The sequence below is a fragment of the Pristis pectinata genome, chromosome 4, assembly GCF_009764475.1.
Source record: "Pristis pectinata isolate sPriPec2 chromosome 4, sPriPec2.1.pri, whole genome shotgun sequence".
Taxonomy (NCBI): domain Eukaryota; kingdom Metazoa; phylum Chordata; class Chondrichthyes; order Rhinopristiformes; family Pristidae; genus Pristis; species Pristis pectinata.
In genome coordinates this window covers 6,347,650-6,359,535 of record NC_067408.1, presented here as the reverse complement: position 1 = coordinate 6,359,535, position 11,886 = coordinate 6,347,650, and the positions used below count along the sequence as shown (strand labels likewise).

Below are 11,886 nucleotides of genomic sequence, written 5' to 3'. Positions count from 1 at the left end.
GGGTGTTGGCATTACTGGAAAGCCCAGCAATTATTGAATAAGGAACAAACAAGGATAGGGTTGGGAATACATTGTGGCTACAATGCTGACTGAACTCAAGTCTTTGATGGCCTTGGAGTCTTTTGCAATGAACAACACCGGCAACTATATCCTCAATTTATTGTAAAAACAGAAATTGCTGTAAATATTCAGCAGGTCAGGCAATATCTGTGGAAAGAGAAACGGATGAAGTTTCAGGTGCGAGATCATTTGTCGGAACCTAGGCCTGAATCATTAACTGTTTCTCTATCCACAGATGCTACCTGACCTAATGAGTGTTTCCACCATTTTCTACTTTTCAATTTCAGATTTCCAGTGTTTGCAATTTTGTTTTTCATTTTCACTTACTCCTCAATTTGTTGTCGATGGAAAAGAGGGAGAGAAAATGAGAAGGGTGAATGAAGCCGAAGTGAAGAACATTCACTCTTGTGAAGTTTGTTGAATCACACGTTCAGATATTCACCCAACACATTCAATGCACATTCAAAATCATTAAGCATTCTCCAACTACAAATTATGCCTTCCACTACTGGTTGAACAGATGGTGTTGGCTACCTATGTTCTTGTGACTTCAGGCATTTTACTATTGAGGCATGACCACAGAGAGTGAGTGCCTGGCATCCTTTCTTTGCCATCTCCTCTTTACATAGCTGTTCCAGTAAGAATGCACGAGCTGATGACGCTGGTTAAGCAGCCAGTGATAATACCAAGAGGCCATTTTACATTCTTTATTTTTTTCAGAAGCAACAAAAACAGATTGTTTCTCTAAATTATATTCCCCAAACGAAAAGTCATTGACCTGAACCTTTAACTCAGTTTCCCTCTCCATAAATGCTGCCTGACCTGCTGATTATTTCCAGCATTTCTGTTTTTATTTCATATTTCCAGCATCTGCAATGTTATACTTTAGTATTGGCATTTGCACCACTACTGATGATTAATTTCATTCTTTCAAAACTATTTTAATTTTTATACTGCTGTCTCAGCTAATTCAGCACAGAGTGAGAATATACAGTAACTTATCTGCATGGTTAGGTTTTGTACACTTATTATTAGATTGCTTCTATTAACCATGCCTCTGGGAGAGTTTCTTAATTTCCAACTTAGCTATTGCTACTTACGAGACTGACTACCACTGCGAAAGTAGATATTGTCTTTAATTTTTACTTTTTCCCTGTAGCATTTAAAATATGCACAATTGCTTTATATATTCATGGTTTTAAATTTTATGCACCCAATCAACAAAAGGATAATTATTTTGATATTGCTTTATTTGACAAATAGAAATAAAAAGAGATTAATTCTATTTCATGGAAATGTGTCGCCACTAACCTCAAGATGTTAAAGATTGGCTACAGGCACAATGCATGACTAAATCTGAATCTGGTCAGTTGAAAAATAATTAATTTTGGAACTAATTTCAGTGATGGAACAATGAATTCTGAATGCTTTTCCAAGATTAAACCTGATGTTAGAATAGAGTTGTGCTCTGTAGCCATCTTTGTACTGTTAGGATACAGACAATTCCTGCATCAGAGCAGTCTGATCATCATGATACTTAGATAGTGCAGCTCCTGTTTCGGTGGTGCTAAATCATCTTTCGTGTATGCAATACGGGGGGTAGAAAGCACATTAAGACAAAAGGTGCTGCCAGCACATAGTTGGGCCAGAAATGTTGGAATGCAATACCGACATGTGAATCAGGCATGTATACCCAGATAATCTCCCGTTTGAAGCTCCCACAGCATCTGGTTTTCTCTTGATCTGGCTGCTATGAATACATGCATTCTTCCCCAGATACTGATCATTCCAAAGCCACCAACCAACACCCTACCAAATGAATGACCCTCCAACTGATCTACCACTAACACACATCTTCAATCCTTTTTTCTGCAGGCAGCTTGTAAATTTTTCAAAAGTACTGAGAATTTCAGTCAGACACTTCCCTGTGTGTTTGCGGCAATCTTTGCTCACAGCTCAGTCTTCATGCTTTTACGTCTGCTTTCTGGAAAGTCTCTTTAGAAGTACAAATATTTTTTGTGGGACTTAAATACACATTTCCCCACCTATTATTATTGGTTATTTCTGTATTGTGAATATAAAATTGTGAGGAGCAAATATGTCAGAGAAAACAGCAAATGTTAGCAAAGAATTTGAATGAATAAAGTAAAACAATTCTAAATACCGATGTGAATATTTACATTATTTACATGTAATAAAACAAACAGTAAATTTGGTGATACTTGGAATTTAAATTGGATGCAGATCTCACAGTGTGTTCAGAAGCTCCCTGCTGGTAAAAGAAGTGTATATGAAATGTAACTCGCCTACCGTCATATATTGAAGCGACATTTACAATAAGTTTCACATTTAATTAAACCTGTTGTGACTGCTCCTTCTCGGAATTAATGGATTAGGTGCCTTCTAATTCTTTCTGTTCTTCAGCAATGCTTCTACCAAGTGATTATTTTCATATCAAATGAGATAGACAGTGCCAGACTTTGTTTGAACATAACCCTAAACATTAGGGAGACTGGCAGTGACTAAAAGTGGAAATGTAGCCTTCTAATAAGAGGAGGATCCAAGAATATCAAATCTTCAGTGATAGTGGGACCAACATCTAGATGCTGAAGACAAGGTCAAAGTTTTTATAATCATGTTCAGATAAAAGTAACAGGTGAACATGCCTTTCTCTGAAAATTTTCACAACCATAGAAACCAGTCCTCAGCCAATTCAGCTCAGTCCAAGTGCTGTCAAGGAATGGCTGAGAGCAATGGATACGCCAAAGCTAGAAGGCCAGACAACATCGGAGCTGATGCTTTGAAGACAAGTTCCAGAACTAGTTGAACCTCTAGCCAACCTGCTCCAATACTGTTACATCTTTGATACTTACCTAATAATGTTGAACATTGCCCAGGATTCACAAAAGGCAGGGCAATTCCAATCAAGTTAATTCAGTTTAATCAGTTCACTCTCAATCATCAGCAAAGTGATGGAAGATGCTAGGAGGTGGAATGTATTCACCAATAATGTGCAACCTGAGGACCAGTTCCATTTCCACCAGTTTTACTTCTCTCCAGACATCATCACAGCCTTGGTCTGAACATGGATCAAAGAGCTGAATCCCAGCTATACGGTGAGAATGACTTCCCTGGACATCAGGACAGTACTTAACCAAGTATGGCATCAAAGACCCCAGGTAAAACTGAAGTCAAAGATCACAACACCACAAGACAAGGGAGCAGATGTAGGCCATTCAGCCCATCGAGTCTGCTCCAAAGAAAAGGGGGGGAAAAAAAAGAAAAAGAAATGAGAAATGGGGGGGTGAAGTCTGCTCCATGAGCAAAAAAAAATTCTAACCCCAATTTCCGGCCTTATTTCCCATATCCCTTGATACCTTGACTAATTAGATATCTATCTATCTCCTCCTTAAGCACTTCCAATGATCTGGCCTCCACTGCTGGATGTGGCAAGGAATTCCATAAATTCACTACCCTCTGGCTAAAGAAATTTCTCCTCATCTCTGTTTTAAACTCGTACCCTCTAATTCTAAGATTGTGCCCTCTGGTCCTGGACTCACCCACCAAGGGAAACACCTTGGTCACATCTACTCTGTCCAGTCCTTTCAACATTTTAAATGTCACTATGAGGTCCCCTCTCATTCTTCTGTACTCCAGTGAGTACAGTCCAAGAGCCGACAAACGCTCATCATATGTAAGCCCTTTCATTCCGGGAATCAAAGGGCATCAAGGGGAAACATCTCAAATGATTAGAGTTCAGATAGTTCTCCCAGACAGAATGGTGGTTCTGGCTATTGTAGATCAATCATCTCAACCCCAGAACATCACTGCAAGAATTCCCCAGGGAAGTTTTTTTGGGCCTTTCCATCTTCAGCTGCTTCATCAATGACCTATCTTCCAGCACCATGTTAAAAGTAGAGATGTTCACTGATCACAAAGTTCAATTTGTGCAACTCCTTAGCAAATGAAGCTAACATGCGGCATACTACATACCTACTTGCGGCAAGACGTGGACAACATTCAGGATTTGGATGATAAACATGAGTGGCAATTAATTTTCATGCCACCAAAATGACAGGCCATCTCTAACAGGAGAAAGTCTAATCACCTGCCTTTGACATTCAATGGGATTACCATGGCCAAGTCTCCAACCACAATTTCTGGATGGGGGTGGGGTGTGGTGGGAGTCACTGCTGACTTAAAACTCAACTGGAACAGCCACATAAATACTGTGGCTACAAAAGCAGATAAACAGGCCAGATATCCTGTGGCAAGTGACTCAGCTGCTATGCCCCAAAGCCTTTCCACCATCTTAAAGACACAATTCAGAAGTGTGCTGAACTGTCCTGTTGCCTGGATGAGTGTTAGTTCTGATGACGTTCAAGAAGAATGATTTTATTCAAGACAAAGCAATCTTCTTGGTGGTACTTTTTGCACAACATTAAACATTCAGTCCTTCCAGCATGGGTTCAGGATAGTAGTGGCAGTGCATACTATTTACAATATGTACCTTGGTTACTCACTTAAGGCTGATCTGATGGCATCTCCCAAACCAATAACAATGGACAAAAATTAAAGCTGGTGTTGTGTAATCTTTATAGCTGAGTATACCATTTGATCACCTGCTTTACATAGCCATTAATGGAATCCCAGATAAATAGTGTTGCAGCTTTTCTTTTGATTAATTGCTGAGAAGACTAAATGGTGTGCAATGTGCAAACTATTCAACCATGAAAAATCTGTTGACTGTCATTGTGCATCCAAATACTGCACAAGTTTGTTTCACCTGCTCCACTCTAAATTCCTTGTACTTATGATTCAGAACAAAAATTAGTGGACCTTCTTTTGCCAGTCATGAGCAGCTGAAGAAATTATTAGAATGAGGGGTTATCTTAGTGGAACATATACGATCCTGAGGGAGTATGACAGGGTAGGTGTCGAAATGTTTCCATTAGTGGGAGAACCACGAACAGGGAAACATAACTACAAGATTAGGGGGTGGTCATTTAGAACTGAGGTGCATAGGAACTTCTTCTCACAGAAGATGGTGAATATCTGGAATTCTCCATGATGAAAGGTTATGGAAGCTAGATCATTGGGGGTACTCGGAGAGGATGAAGATAAAATTTTCAAAAGATCAGGGAATTGAAAGCAATGGGAAACTGACACATAAGAGGAGATGAGACTTGGGGCAGATCCGCCATGATTATATGGAATTGCAGCGCAGGCTGAACGGGACAAGTGGTCTGCACTTGCTCCTATCTTCCTCTTTCTTATGTCTTCAGCCACTTCAATTCAAGAGGTTTGATAAAATGGTAAATGACTGTTACGTCTATTTTATCTAAAGATCTACAATACTTACAGGGAACTAGATTGATTGTGCACTAAATATATGACATGGCAACATTTGCACGTTGGAATTTGCTTCTGAAATTTTGATCAAGTGACAATTTGCTTCTTCCATGTGGGAGATCAAAGTCCAAACCATCACATGGCAAAGGAAGAGACCATCTGAGGTAGCCTGTCATGGACCTAGCGGAAGAACTCTACAACACCAAAGCCCCTCAAACATGCAGCAGGATTAAATAGTTAACAAAAACTATGTGAACTTATTTATTTGGCTAAAGATGGGTGGTGAATTGCCTTTGGTACCACTATGAATGTATTACAAAGGAGACTAGAAAAAGTGCAATTCTACCTGATGCATTCCTTGTTCATGCCAACAGGATACACCATAATTTTTCAGAATGTTAATGATATTGGCAGTATCACATATTATAACTTCCCATTGCTTGCAAAATTACACTGTTTTTTTCAATTGTTTTAATTGCTTAATGGCATGGATTATGAATGGGATTCAGTTGATTAAATCAACTTGCCATGCCATACTCAATACTACTATCTCTGAAGCAGGCATACATTAATGAGTCAACCAATTCCACAAAATATCTATTACTTGGCGATGTAGACCCGGCATTGGGAACCTGATCTCTCACCAAGCTTCAATGAACAGTATAAGCATCTAGACACTTACAGGTGCTAGCTGCAGTACATTTTTAGTAGGTTAAATCTGGCAGTAGCCTTGAAAACATTTTGGAATTTCTGAAGACTTGGCCCTTGCCAAAATTGCTTCTGGGTATGTAAGGTGTGCTTCTATGAATGCAAATTATGCACACTGTGTGGGAAATTTCAGACACTGGACAACCAAGCAACTTTTGCAGTAGATCTTGGAGAATTTCAAGCATAATGATGGGTTGCCACCTACATCATGGATTAAAAAAATGAAAATCAGTACAGTCCATTTTACAGAATACAATAAAATGAACTCTCTGTGCTGGCAGAAACTCAAACAGTTATAAATACTCCAGTCTGGAATTAAATCTTCATGGATTTAATGAAAAAAAATACAATATAACTGGGTGGCTGAAAATTCTAAGGTTGAAACATGGTCATTACTTGTAATGTTCCGAAGAGTGATATTGGACAATGATCCTCCTCACCGCCTACACTGAAAATGATGCAGATTTTCTTTAAGCCAGAAACAAGTGAGAATATATTAGTTTTGTGTTAGTGACTTAGATATGTAAAGGGCCGTATACTGCAGTTATCATGCCTGAATAGTAATATCTGAGGCATCCAGTCGAGCCCCCAACCCAGAACCCAGTGTTAATATTGGTCTTCACTTTGATTTCTACAAAACCAACCTGACTGGAAAGACACATTTGAAGATGTGGCTGCGGTGGCACAAATAGCAACTCTCAGGATAAGATAAGACATTTATTTATTAGTCACATGTACATCGAAACACACAGTGAAATGCGTCTTTTTGTGTTACTGAGAATGTGCTGGGGGCAGCCCGCAAGTGTCGCCACTCTTCCGGCACCAACATAGCATGCCCACAATTCCTAACCTGTACATTTTTGGAACGTGGGAGGAAACCAGAGCACCCGGAGGAAACCCACGCAGACATGGGGAGAACGTACTAACTCCTTACATTTAGCGGCAGAATTGAACCCAGGTTGCTGGTGCTGTAATAGCATTATGCTAACCGCTACACTAATTGAGCAAGGTTGGGTGATTGGGTCAGAATGGTCAGTTAGGGATGGTAATGAAAGCTGGAGAAAAGCTAGTCAATAGGCAAAATTGCTGGTCATTAGTAATTGATTGGTCGGCAGGTTTGTTGGCTAAAAAGAGTGGGTGACCTAAAAATCCATCAGTACCCAGAGGAATGGCTTTATTGGTCATTGTATTTGGTCTCCTATGTCATGTTCTGCTACTCTCTTCACCTCCTCTTGTAGTGTGACATTGAACTTGACTTTTGCTTCTTCATTAATAAAATTTGTCAAAGCATAGCATCTACTCAAGGTCAAGTTGTTTCATTGCTGTTTCAGTCTGACTTTCTTCTACTGCTGTTGATGGGCTTCCATTCAAGCAGGGACTGCACTGTTCTCTTCTTCAAATGGGTACCAACACTCTTGTGGTGTTGTCTCTCATCACATCCGGAATACAGAAAGGTTCCCCTAATACTGTTGTAAATCTTACCAACCCCGAGCATTTATTCTTACTGATCCTGGCCAGGTAATCTTAGTAACCCAAGATACTCTGTAATATTTCACCTCTGCTGTGACCGCAGCTATCATTCATGACTTATTCATTGCCTGCACAATCTAAAATTTAATTCTACTTTTTTTCCTAGAGTTATCTATTCCAACCTTCAAGTCTTCCTCTCGGTAACCATACAACACCTGAACGTCATCAAACACATTAGTGATAAACTTCTATGCCACTATTTCCATAAAACTTTGTTTTAATGGGACAGTGTTGACTAACCCCAAACCTGAGAACCAGAGATGACATAATGGAGGTCTTTAAAAGTAATCAAAAGCATCTAACTATTACAAGTAAGACTCATGGAGGAGCCCATTATGAAAATCAGGGACCAGCGATTCAGGCAATTTACATCCATGACTTTAAAACTAAGAATGGGTTTGATGGATTGTACAGAGGGAGATTATTTCCATGTGAGGAAGAATATAAAACAGTCATCAATAAATCCAAGAGATAATTCAGAAAAATCTTCTTTACCAAACAAACGTTGAGAATGTGGAATTTGTTATGACAGGGAGCCATTGAAGTGAACAATATGCATGCAGTTCAGGGAAGGCTGGACAAGTGGATAACAGGGAAGAAAATCAAGGGCAATGCAGGTAAATTTAGATGAGGAAAGGTGAGAGAACACATGAGTGGAGCATAATTGCTGCATGGATTGAATGGGATGCATGCCAAATATATATAATATTATGAGCTTTGGCTGTCATAAGATTACATAGGGTGATGATTGGTGGGAATGCACGATGCCAGCCATCAATTCAGGTGAATCATGTGCCAGCTAGGGAAGGGATCTCATGCTCAGTTGCAATGAAGTGGAGTGGCGAAGCAGAAAGGGAGTGCAAATATATATATGTATTATAAATATATATAACTTGGATGGGGCTTCTCTGCCTGCTGATCTGATAACTTAACCATTACTTAACCACCACTATACTGCTAAACAATCTAATTTACAGACAAAATTAGAATATCTAATTTACCACAATTTTAAATACATGAACATGATTTAAATTAAAATAAATATAAATAACTCTTTGCTAGTTACGGTAGATATAATTATTTATTACTCTGAGTTCAGTTTTATTCAATGAACTTTAAAATTTACCCCTTCATTCCTTATACTTGAGAACCAGTTTTATTTTACAGCTTCCTTACAGGTCTGCAAAGGAGGAAAATTAGAGGAACCGCCCCCCAAAGCTGATTAATTCGGTTTAGAGGCATGTCCTATATTTTCAATGGGGTTGTTTTATAATGTGATATTTATAAACCAGTGCAAAGACTGTGGATTCTGAATTTGCATGAAATAAAATTTGTGCTGAACATTCCATGATTCTTTGTGCTGCTTTTGCCAATTTCAGGTGAATTGCATCGATTAATCCACCCCAGCCATGTGAAGCTCCAGGCCTTGACTTCTCAACATGGTTGCTCCTCATTTTAATCATGTGGGTATTTACATTATAAAGGCTAGACAGAACAAAATGAGCCAGAGGCTGAATGGCTGTATTGAATAATTCTATTTGTAATGTAGTGCTATAACATATGGAGCTATAACATTCTTGCCTCCCAGTAGCATTCTCCATGCCTTATTTCGCTGAAGAGCTAGAAGCTGAAGCAGAAGAGTCATAAGTCTTACAGCAAAATGATTTCTATATTTTATATTCAGTCAGCTTGTCTTTGTACAGAGCTTGCTCATCTAGTAACCATATTCCCAACTTAAATTATCAAATCTGTTCCCACTTCCTGCTCTTCTGTATGCATCACTGGGACAACAAATATAATGTGCACATTTATAGAGGGATTGTCAAATTTGTTTATGATAAGTGGAAAAATTACATAAATCAAAAGAAAAATATAATAATATTCTTCTGTTCAAAGAAATTATGCTGAATATCTAGTTTGGCCACAATAAGAGTCATGAATTCAGGACTGTTCCTCATACTATAGGAGTGAAAATCCTTGGGAGAATGCAAACATTTACCAGAATGATTCCCAGAATGAGAGCTTTTGGCTGCAATGTTAGGCTGGGCAAACTGGGACTCACCTTGGAGCAAAGGAGATTGGGGGAGGATAGAGACAAGTTTAGATACAGAAAGGAACCCTGTTCCCATTAGCAGTTGGGTCAAAGAGTAGCGAAACAGATTTTTGACAAGAGATACAGAGGTGGTGATGAAAAACATCTTTAATCAGTGACTTGTGATACTCTGGAATAGAATGCCTGCAAGAGTGATGGGGATCCAGACGATCAATGATTTAGAAAGGAAATTGGATAGGCACTTGCGAGAAATAAACTTGCGGGCTACAAAGACAGAGCATGGAAAATAGGATATACTGTATCACTTGCTAGAAAGCTGGCATAAACTTAACAAGATGTGGATGTTCTCCTGCTCTGAAAATATTCTGCATCTCTATACCAGTGGTTATTTTTAACATTCACGTATTAATCTGGTTATTTTTGTTCCTGCATGTTTTGTTTTTTCTGTATGCTTTGTTCCTTCTCTTTCTCCAATACATCATTTCATTGACCTTGTCTCAATATTTACACTCTCTTATCTTGATTTTCAGTTGTATATTGTCAGAGTAGGACCCTGTATATATGCATGAACATGTCATAGGTAAATGGTCTTGAGTTTATAGATCAAACATCAAGAGTCTTAAAAACAAAATACAATCTGTTATTGCATGTTTGTTCATTCCCTTTATTCTCTAGATTTTAGGTGGTGGTGATCACAAATCCTTGTATCTTTGCCACTGATGAATCTGTACCCTCCTCTCCATGCTACTTTCAAAAAATAAGATGTGACTGGTGAAATCCAACAACACTCTTAGGCTGAGTTCTTGTGGGCACAACGTTGCATGAAATTAGTAACTTGCAGCAGAACACCCACCTTCATCATCAAAATCCAATTCTGTCCACATTTCATGTTGAGATGAACTGTGACCAGTTATTAGAATATACGAGAACAAAGTTGTGTCAGAACAAAAGAAAGGCATAGTGGGTCTCAGCTACTGGATGTCAGAATATCTAATAGCATAGAACTGGTGACCAGCTTGTGTGACAGTAAATTTACATTTTAACTCCCTTCATTCAGTTCCCACTACTTCACTACTGATCCCTTCACATGGCCATGAAAGTGCACCAGTGCCTTTACTTCCTCAAGCGGCTAAAGAAATTTGTCATGTCTCCTTTGATCTTCACCAATTTTTATAGATGCACCTTAGAAAGCATCCTATCCAGATGCATCATGGCTCGGTATGGCAACTGCTCTGCATAAGACCGCAAGAAGCTGCAGAGAGTTGTGGACACAACTCAGCACATCACGGAAACTAGCATCCCCTCCATGGACTCTGTCTACACTTCTCGCTGACTTACTAAAGCAGCCAACATAATCAAAGACCTCACGAATCCCTGACATTCTCTTTTCTCCCCCTCCCATCAGACAGAAGACAAAAGCCATTGGCTGTGATAGCTTCTATCCTGCTGACATAAGACTCTTGAATGGTCCCCTAGTAAGATAAGCTGGACTCTTGACCTCACAACCTACCTCGTCATGGCCTTGCACCTTGTCTGCCTGCACTGACTTTCTCTGTAACTTTAACACTTTATTCTGCATTCTGCTATTGTTTTTTCCTTGTACTACCTCATTGCACTGATGTGATGAAGTGACCTGTATGGATGACATGTAAAACAAAGTTTTTCACTGTACCTTGGTACATGTGACAATAATAACTCAATTTACCAATTTATTAATTTTCATCCATTATCATTTAATAGCTAACAAATCATGGAGATCACTACTAGTCTTGCCAACTCAGCTGTTTGGTGCAGGTTCATGTCACTTTAATCCTATATTATTCCAACAAAACCTGATGTATGCTCCAGGGATAGCATCTCATTTTCTGTCCAGACACACTGAAACCCTCAGGAGTCAATGCCGAATTCAACTTTTTCCAATAACCAGCTTTTTCAGCTTGTGTCAGAAGTTCAGTTCTAATGCAAGGCAAAATTAACTTCATTTATTCTCCATCCACAGTTGCTACTTGATCTGCTCAGTATTTCCAACTTTTATTTCATACTTGGAGCAAGTGCTATGTTCTGCATCTCATAATTCCTATTTCATTGGTTTGTATATAGATTGAAGATACAATGCACTTTCCTACTCCACTGCAAATTCTCTTCAAAGTATGCCCATTTTGAAGAAGTTCTCTTTCTCTCTT

The 11,886-nt window shown here is 39.0% G+C and overlaps 1 protein-coding gene across 1 annotated transcript in view; it reads right to left on the bottom strand.

Annotated features, from left to right (window-relative positions):
* LOC127569076 (protocadherin beta-15-like) overlaps positions 1–11,886 on the bottom strand; it is a 139,338-nt gene that overhangs the window by 2,391 nt on the left and 125,061 nt on the right. The gene's annotated exons all lie outside the window — the stretch shown is intronic.